This window comes from Strigops habroptila, chromosome 2 (genome assembly GCF_004027225.2).
Source record: "Strigops habroptila isolate Jane chromosome 2, bStrHab1.2.pri, whole genome shotgun sequence".
Lineage (NCBI taxonomy): Eukaryota > Metazoa > Chordata > Aves > Psittaciformes > Psittacidae > Strigops > Strigops habroptila.
In genome coordinates, this window is record NC_044278.2 from 43,230,872 (window position 1) to 43,240,160 (window position 9,289).

The 9,289-nt window shown below is 39.5% G+C and overlaps 1 protein-coding gene across 1 annotated transcript in view; it reads left to right on the forward strand.

The window, feature by feature from the left end:
* Positions 1 to 8,296, forward strand: part of SMPX (small muscle protein X-linked) — a 37,244-nt gene extending 28,948 nt beyond the window's left edge. The window contains exon 4 of the mRNA XM_030476889.1: positions 8,190 to 8,296. The gene's annotated coding sequence lies outside the window, so the exon portion shown is untranslated. The remainder of the gene's footprint in view (positions 1 to 8,189) is intronic.
* The last annotated feature ends 993 nt before the right edge of the window (positions 8,297 to 9,289 follow it).

A 9,289-nucleotide genomic window follows, 5' to 3' on the forward strand; every position in this document is an offset into this window, starting at 1 on the left:
GGTATAGATGAATGAGAATAGCTTAACATGAACTCAGAGAATAATTTCCACCCTATATTGAATAATAATTGAAAAGAATAATAATTTTAGGCACACACCTGCAAGAGCTTAGCAGGGCTTAGTAAAGTACTAAGAGGAAAACCATTTTTTCCCCTTCAGAAGGCAGTAATTTAGAAGGTAGTAAGTACCGCAGCACAGTTCTCATTAACAGAGGTAGAAAGAGCCACTGCAGCTCCTCAACAACTTTAATCACAGCATTTGGTATATACTGCTCAATCTTTGCTTCCCATTGCAAATCACAAATGACCTTATACACTCCCAAAGCAATGGAAGATGCGTCTGCGAAACCATTTTATAGGGACGACACTTTACATTTTTAGAAGTTGGAGGGAAAACATTAATGAAAAGCAGAAAACTGAAATGAAAACTTGAATTTAATGTGAGGTAAACATGTTACAACCACTGTTCTTTAAGACATGTAAATTGTGGAGCAAAACCATTAAGGGTAGCTCCAGAAAAAGTCACAGCAGCAGTAGCAATAACAATAACAGAAAGTATATCAGTTTGTATAGGCTTTTTTGTAATACCATTTTCCTCACTCTGGACATGGAGCCTGGGACCTCTAAGGGCTCCAGCTCACCTGTGGTTTGCAGGGCAGGGCTGCCTGACCCCTTACTGCAATCCACAGCTGGAAGCTTGCAGATAGCAGAATCCAGGGTCAGAATCCAGGGGTTCCAGAGCTTCTCCTTAGAAGTCAGAGCTCTGAAGTCCCTAGATGGAAGTAGGACTCCCACAGGTTCCCAAGTGTTGGACCCTGCCTTGCAGAACATGGTTGGGTCCTCTGAGAGCTGCCACCACTGCTTGGCTCTCTGGTCCATGGCAGGAAAGGAGGTTTGAGGGAAGAAAAAAAATCTAACCTGAGAAGAACTTCAAGATGTTATACCTTGAGTGAGCCAGCTGCACTGTTGTCTTCTCAAAATGAGAAGATGCCTGCAGCTGGACAAGTGAAGAACAAGTCTCTTGCCTGAAAAATTTTGAATGGAATTTTTATTTTTGAATAACAGTTATTCTAGAGACCAGCTGAACCACCTGAATAGTAGGATTTTACTGTTATGTGATTAATCCAATGATGACTAATGTGAAATATTGGTCCTTCAGGGAACTGATAGATTTCTGTGCTTACACAATACTTATTCATTTGCTTTAGAAAGTTAAAAAATATCTGATGTATAGAATGTAAAGAAGCCAAGCTGATTCTTCAGCTGGCTTCAACCACGAGTCCATGCACAAGCCTCATGTGCCTCACGAACAATATTCACGTGTATGATCTGTTCATGTGCTCTCTTGTTCATGCTTATTGACTCTCTGGGAAAAACTTGCATAAATCAGCTGCTGTGCCCAAGTAGTTGCAATCTCCAAATGACTAAGAGAACGACCTAGCAACCATACACGGTTTAATCCTACCGCACTGAGCTAAGTATCCTTCACAGAGTTTCAGGCACATACTGATATCTAATCTGTTTTTTTACTTAAACTGTTATGGAAGCTATTAGGTCAGTGCAACACCGTTCTTCTTAATTGTGTTATGTTGGCTAAGAATCCAATTTATACCTTTCAAAAATGCCACAGATTTGTTCCTTACTTGGCAGGCCATAAATTTGCAGCCATAACATATTGATCTGAAAGGTATCCATTCGATAGCTGTCACTTAAGAGTCACTGGGCTAAATTGTCTCTCTTTTGCAAGTTCCTTTGCTGACAAAGCTTTGTGTCAGTGTAGCTAACAAGAAATTTTTACAACAGTGTAACACTAGGAATGTTTTCACTTGACTGTCTTTTTGTCTTAAATAAGAAGGTCTATTGCACTCGACTAGACATTCTGTTACACAGTACTCAATTGTAGCTCCCTTATGTGCATGCTGCTGAACCACAAGAAGTGCAAAGGGTCAAAAATTGTCCCCATGTCATACTGTCTGAAGATAAATGTAGATTAATTTGAGGAATAACATATGTATGACAAAGTGAGCATATGGCTTTCAGTAATTTCCTCATGGTGAAGATAACCAAAGTTCATTATCATAATGATTATTTTTGTATTTCAGTGGAAAAGACATCTTTTTTTGTCTAACAATCTCTGTCAGACAAATATAAAAGGAAGAAAAGTTCTGATCTTTTTTGTTTTGAAATTGTTTGTACATGTATAAGCATCCTGAATCTATTTTTTGCTGCTTCCTTACATATTTCAATTAACTGTAGGGAAAGTGAAAAAAAAAAAAACCCAACCAAAGGATAAATTATTTAATCTTTCCAGTATTTCACAGAATCACAGATTGGTTAAGGTGGGAATTGACCTCTGGAGGTCATCTGGTCCAACCCTTCTGCTCAAGTAGGACAGCCTACAGCTGCCCAGGACCATCCCCAGAAAATATAAATGAAAGTGAATATATGTTAAAAGAAAGATATATGAGATGCCTAGATATATGAGAGCTGCTGTTATTATCCTGACAGAAACATAGCAAATGTGTTGAAATAATTTGCAGAAAAGCATTCAAGAAAGCATAGCTTAATTTAAAGTAGGCTTTTTTAGTTAGTCAACCAGCTAGCTCTGAGAAAGTCAAAGGATGAACTCCCCTTTACAACCTAACACCTCTCTCTGTTCATCCTGGTATTAATATGTTAACCTGGAGCACATTTGACTTCCTACTGCTTCTTCCGCCATTTGTGGGAATAGTGATTCCAATACGATATAAATATTAAAGTAGTTGCACAGAATATGATCTTAGCAACTGGTGCCCACTGAAGGGCAGTGAGGGCAGACGAATTAAAGCAGATCCCTTGACTCTTCAGATTACTGTCTCAGAAACAACAAGGCTTTTATCAGATGTGTAGGAGAATTGGGGAGTCAAAGGAGATAGTCCATCTTTATTTTACATTCCAAATTCACTAAAGCAATCAAAGATGACATGTCCTTGGATTTACCTTTTCCCAAGTTTTTACTTCTGAAGATCAGTGTTTGTAATTCCAGGGTAATTCTGCTCCAGACTAATAAAAGTTCATGACCTCTGTCCCCTTCTTTCCTTACTGAAACTGATACCCTTTTCATTCCCAGGGTGCTATTTGCTAGGAATGAACAGATGTGATTTAAAAGTTGTGGGAACAAAACTCTTGCATGGGTGTCCTAACTCCTTAGGAAGTCATTACTTTCTTTTCCCTCTTGCACCTTTGAAGAGGCATTTTTTGACCCTTTTTATCAATCTTTTCCAATCAGCACAAAATTTTCTCCAAGTAAATTTTCTCTTTTGTCCATGTGTAATAACCACAGTATATAATGAATGCTTTCAGTTGATTATAATCTTTAGAGTTTACATGACTTAAATCATGCTTCACAGCTTGGTTAAACAGTATTGTAAAGAAAAGACCCAGTTGTCCAACTGTGGCCCCCCAGTCCACTCCCAAATAGAGGCCTTCTTGCTGCCTTTTCTTAAATGTTGCATGTATGACTGTGATAGTCGTGAGTAAGAGATCTATAAATGGGTTCTGGTGAGGAGTAAACATCATGTGGTCGTTCACTTTGGAAGCTTGTTGAGTGGGAGGCATTTACTGAACCTCAGTGCACTTGCTATAATCACTGATTTTCTATGAAGTGCTAATAGGATATGTCTGTTCTCTCCTTTGTAAAGTTACTTCTTATAAAACAGGCTGTCTTAACAGAATCATAGGGTTAAATATATAAGGCTGGAAACTGTTCAAATAAAGACAAATTTTATTTAACCCTCATGCTAGGTGATTCATGCACGGTCTTTAATTACATAATATTAGCACTGAATGTGGTCATTTTATTGCATATCTGGAGATAACAGCTAAAATCTGGATTCATTTCAGGTTTCATCTTTCAGCTAACATGTTGTATAAGAACAGAAAATACTGACAGCTGGAATTACTGGTGCTTTTTTTAGAGTAAATCTTTTATCTGCTTGCTGTTAACAAGCTTGGGCATATTTTCAAGGGAAATAAAAGGGAGAAGCAACAATAAAAACTGTCATTTTGAAGAAGAAAAAAGGTGAGATTTTGCAATTCATTATTTAGATTTATTTTTGAAGTCACATCTATGTTGAAGAGAACATAAATTAAATAATTTCTTACATGAAAATAACCATTGCTTTTTCCTGTAGTTAGAAAACTCAGGTACTCAGTCTTTCTTGTCCCAGAAGCTAACACTGGCATCAGACCAACTGCAATCATAGCCTTGCATATTCTCAGACAGAGAAGGGAGAAAGTCTTGAGGGCTGAAAAACTCGTCTAATTCCATGATTCAAAAAAGCTCCTAAGCATGTGCTAGCGTCCATCCTTAACCAGGGCAACATTGGAGCATTTGCTGCCAAGTACATCCTTTTCTGTTTTCTTTAAAACAGCAGAGTCTTGTTCAGTGTAATAAGGTTGATTGGAGTGGCAAGGGAGGCTCTGGTAGATAAGCTGCAGCAGCCGAAAGAATAACCAGGGAACATAACCGTGAGGATTATTAATGTGCCATAAGCAACCTATTTTTGAGTTTACAGACTCCCATTGATCTCTGAAGGAGTTTGAGCTCTAAAAATAATGTACCTCTGGGAGCTGGGAGAGAGGGAATTGGAGCTGGCCAGGGGGAGGTCTGAGTGGACTGGAGCATCCCGGGGAGATAATAGAGGGTCTACTGACTGCAAAGGAAGTTCAGGTAGCAATTATAAGCAACCAGAGAGCAGAGACTAGACCTGAGAGAAAGATAATATTATTAGCAGGTGTTAAAATAGCACTGCTTGCAAGCAGTATGCTTTAGACAAAATTTGAGAACAGTGGGCTTGATATTCCTCTGCACCTGAATACTGAGGCAAGGTTTGTCATCATGGCAATTTCATTGCTCCTGCATTTGAATGCAAGTGGCAAGTCGCAGAGTTCTTGGGTGCCATTCTATTTTTTTTGCTCATTCTGGTAATTAACTAGTCTTGTAGGTGCACGGCCTTCTAGAAGGCTGGGTTTCCTTTGACTAGAGCTACGACGTCTCAGTTCTCTCCAGACTGGGAGAACTGGAGACAGCAGACCCTTTGGTGGGTCAACTGTCTAGTGGGAGTCCTGTGCCATGGAAGGAGGAAGAAAAGAGTTGCTTGTTCAGCTAGATGGGATATGATGCTAGTCGGGACCTTTCAGCCCTGAGGTCATAAAGGTATTAAGTGATATTCATATTGATTTCAGCAGGGGCTGGGTGTCGAAGGTCTGGGATCTATGAGGAAACGAAGGGAGGACAAAGGACTACTTGAGAAAATGAAGCATGTTGGTTAAAAGTAATCCCAGCAGCCAAATTACTTGGATTGTTAGCCACACAGTAATACAGGATATAACACCTTGTTGGTTTAGTTTGTAAACTCACTGACAGTTCCACAGCAAAGCAGGGGTGAGCAGGGACCTTGCACCTGGCCCACGAATCCACCCTGGACTTCATGGGTGGGGGGCAGCTTCCATTTGGACAAACAAAGCCTCTTCACAGACTCACAGACTGGCTGAGGCTTGGGAGCACCTCTGGAGACTGCCCAATCCAAAACACTGCTCAGGACAGGGTCATTGCTCAGGGCCGTGTCCAGTTAGGTTTTGAATATCTCCAAGGATGGAGACTCTACAATCTCTCTGAGCAGTTTGTGCCAGTGTTTTGTCACCCTGATACTAAAAAAAGTTTTGTTTCCTGTTTAGATTAAATTCCATGTATTGCAATTTGTGCCTGTTGTCTCCTGTCCTTTCACTGAGCACCAGTGAGGAAAGTCTAGCTCCCATCTTCTTTCTACCCTTATCAGCAAGATACTTGGGAACTTGGTGTGCATAGCACAGGGCGGCTGGTATTAGGAGCTCAGCAAATAAGAAAAGGTTAAACTACTTAGAGAAGATGAGCATGGAGCTACCAAGCAGGGCAGATGCCTCCTCCAGGATGACAACAGCAGGAAACGCAGCCTTACCGTCTAATACGCTGAATCTGCTAGAAAGGTGCAAAATATATCATGTAGTCCTAAAACCCAGAATGCTAAATTACAGCTGTCCTTCACACCACAGACCTGCTTATGATGCATTTGGAGGCAGAACTTGATGTTAGTCTCTTTCAGCAGAAGGATCAGAAAACACTTGTGACACTGAGGACCACATTAAGCTGAGATGTGCCTGCTGTGCTCTGCACATTCTCTCTCCTGATCCCATTCTTGGGTGCTCAAGTTTAGTCACAGCCAGCAATGTTTTATCCACCCACCAATGGAAAACAGTCACCTTGTGATATTCAGGAACAGGCACAGAACAGTTTGAACGAGAAAGGAGAATTCTCTACTGGAACACACAGAGGGCGCGTGTAGGCAGGCAGTAATTATATAGAACAGGATTACACGTGCGTGCGTATCCTGGGGAGCCATCAAATACAGCCCTAAAGTTGGATTTTGGTTTTGAGATCAGAAAGATAAGTACCTAAAATTACCTGATTGGAAGGAAATTTCATCTGAAACAGAATAGTACATCACATTACTGAATCAGGCTATAAGACAATTGAGTTGTTTGATTGCTAATGGCCACAGAGCGCATTAGTAGCACTTCATGTAGTTTTATGATCTCTTCCCTGTGGACAGTGACACCCCCTCACTTTTTTTCAAGTAAAATTAATTAAATTTTGACTTCTTTATTCAAAACAAACACCAACACTTTCAAGCAGTTAGTGTAAGCCATGCAGGGTTTCTCTTAATAGCACCTCTTTTCACCAGGGAAGTGAATGCTAAGCAATTCCAGCCTTTCGAGTGTCCCTCCAATATTTGTTCCAATGTGTACAGCCTACACACATTCAGGAGCAAAGCAAAAACTCACTTTATGTAACATATAGTGAAATATAGGTTGTCATTTTTTTCTCTGTCCTGTGCTTTTTCTCGACTTCCTAAGCATTTGTTAAAGGTTCATGAGTTCAATAAAATTTACCAAAACCAGAGCTGTTCCTCCACCTCAAATCCTTACATCTTAGCTGAGTAAATGTATATGCTGAGAAAGTTAGTGTCTTGAGCTTTTGAAAGTTAATTGCAAAACCTGTTTTCCTCAGTATTGAGCTGTCTGGAACTACCGATACCAACAGCAACCACCGATACCTCTTTACTTCAAAGAGAACAGGAGTAGACCCTATGCTGGGCTTCAAATTAACTGTGACTATGCAGGAAAAAGTGTCTGTAGACAGGTCAATCGAAATTGGTCATCATTCCCTAGACAGCAGCTAATCACCACTCCCTCCCCCCTTACTTTACGTAAGTAAATAAATTAACTCCAGTGGGATTTATACAAACAACACAGAAAATATTATGCTACAGTGTCTAGAATACTGTCTTCAGTGCTGGTGAGTCCTGAAAATTAAAGTAGAAATATGGGAGGAATGGAGTTGTGACAAAAATACTTACAGGAACAGGTACACTACCAAAAGAAGAGAGGATGAAAATCGCTGGGACTGTTCAGTTTGAACAGGAGACAAAGAAGGAGACTCACTAATGGGCAGAACAGAGAAAGCAAGAGAAGAGGATAATCAAAGCAGCTGAAAAAAAGAACCCCAAAACCAAACCAATAATAAATGTATTCATATATTTATTGTGTATGCATATACGAGTAAATAGTTTTTACTGGTAAAGTTAAATACTGTTTTTATGCAACTGATGCATCGCTACTACCTGCAGCATGGCCATGCTGCTGTGCCATGTGTCAGGATTTGCTGCCTGTGCCTGCTGAAGCAGTGCCAGGGCTTTCCTGGGTAAAAGTCCCAGGGTCTGTGTAGGGCTGGACCCTGCTCGCCAGAGGGCAGGGGCAGCCCAGGAGCCCCCTGAGTGCAGCCCCCTCCCTCCGCCCATCGGAGCTACCCTGTACTGAAGTCAAAACTCTAGGCTTTAGAGGCCTGAGCTCTGAACAGTCATGAAGTTTTGACAGTCGGAGATTTGGAGTGTAGGTGGAAGAACCTATTGGATCAAAAAGATTAGTTTCACACCCACTCTGTATTCCTCAAGCTTCGGTGTAAACAAGTACACTCACTGAAAGCAAAGTTGCAGGTGTGGGGACTATACTCTCCCCTTCCCAAATTTACAGGTACTTTTCTGCATGCTCTGAAAATACCTGTGAGCGCACTGATAAATGATTAATTTCTGGTCTTGTATATTTGTCACACAGGTCTGACAAGAGAAACTGAATGGATTCAATGAATGGAGAGAATTTGAAATATTTTATATATTTGTATGAAGACTATGAACTTCCTAACTCTGCAGTACCCCATATGAAGCATCTTCTTTGTACACGTATATCAACACTTTCTTGTTGTCCATTTTGTTTAACATAGGAAATTTCTGCTCAAATAAAACAGAACACAGCAACTAGCAATGAATGTGTATATATTCAGGAATGATTTTGACCTAAGAATGTGCAATAGTGTGATTTGAAGTTTGAGCAAAAGTAGAATAACTACTTTAAAAAAATTTAAAATAATTATTTACAATTAATTTAATTTCTTTCCTTTATGAAAAAAAATCAATATGGACAAAACAGTTTTAAAATGATTTGACAAAATGCAGAATAAATGAGGAATGTAACATCTAATTTCCTGTTGTATACTCCTGGTTATAGAACAGGAATCATGAATCTTGTAATAAAGGAAATGAAAATACTAAAAGGGATGGTCTTTCTGCTGAGTTTAGCTAAATTCTTCTTTTGTTGTAGAGCCAAAGTATTTCTTTTTCTTAAGAATCTAAAATGCACTGGTGTTCTGACATTTATGCATCACCTTTACTTTTACAATGAAAACACAAGATGTGAGCTAGTTGACAGAAAACCCGCAACCTTTATTCAAATGAACAGGTCATCCAGCCCTGATGGAACATGTTCCTGAATATAGGTTGAAGGATGACAATCTTCAAAATCCCATATAAAAAGGGGACATTGAAATACTGAAGCTGGGCAGAAAAATCACGTATGATAACAGCAACTCATACATACAGTGATTAATCCCTGATACTTGTTTTATATGGACTGTACATAAATGAAGACTGTTCATTGCATATTCTATTTTTGGAAATGAGATCTTATTGTCAGAGAAATTTAATACTCTGTGTCTCCTTGGTCTCTCTTGTGTTATTTACTGTGAAGGGATAAGAGGAGCCCTTTTGTAACAATACTCTACTGCTGATTTAAACTATTCTACACGCTCTGAAAATCTCTGCCTAGTTCTTGTTTATTCAATTAAAATAAAGATAATTATTCTACTTAGAAAACAGATT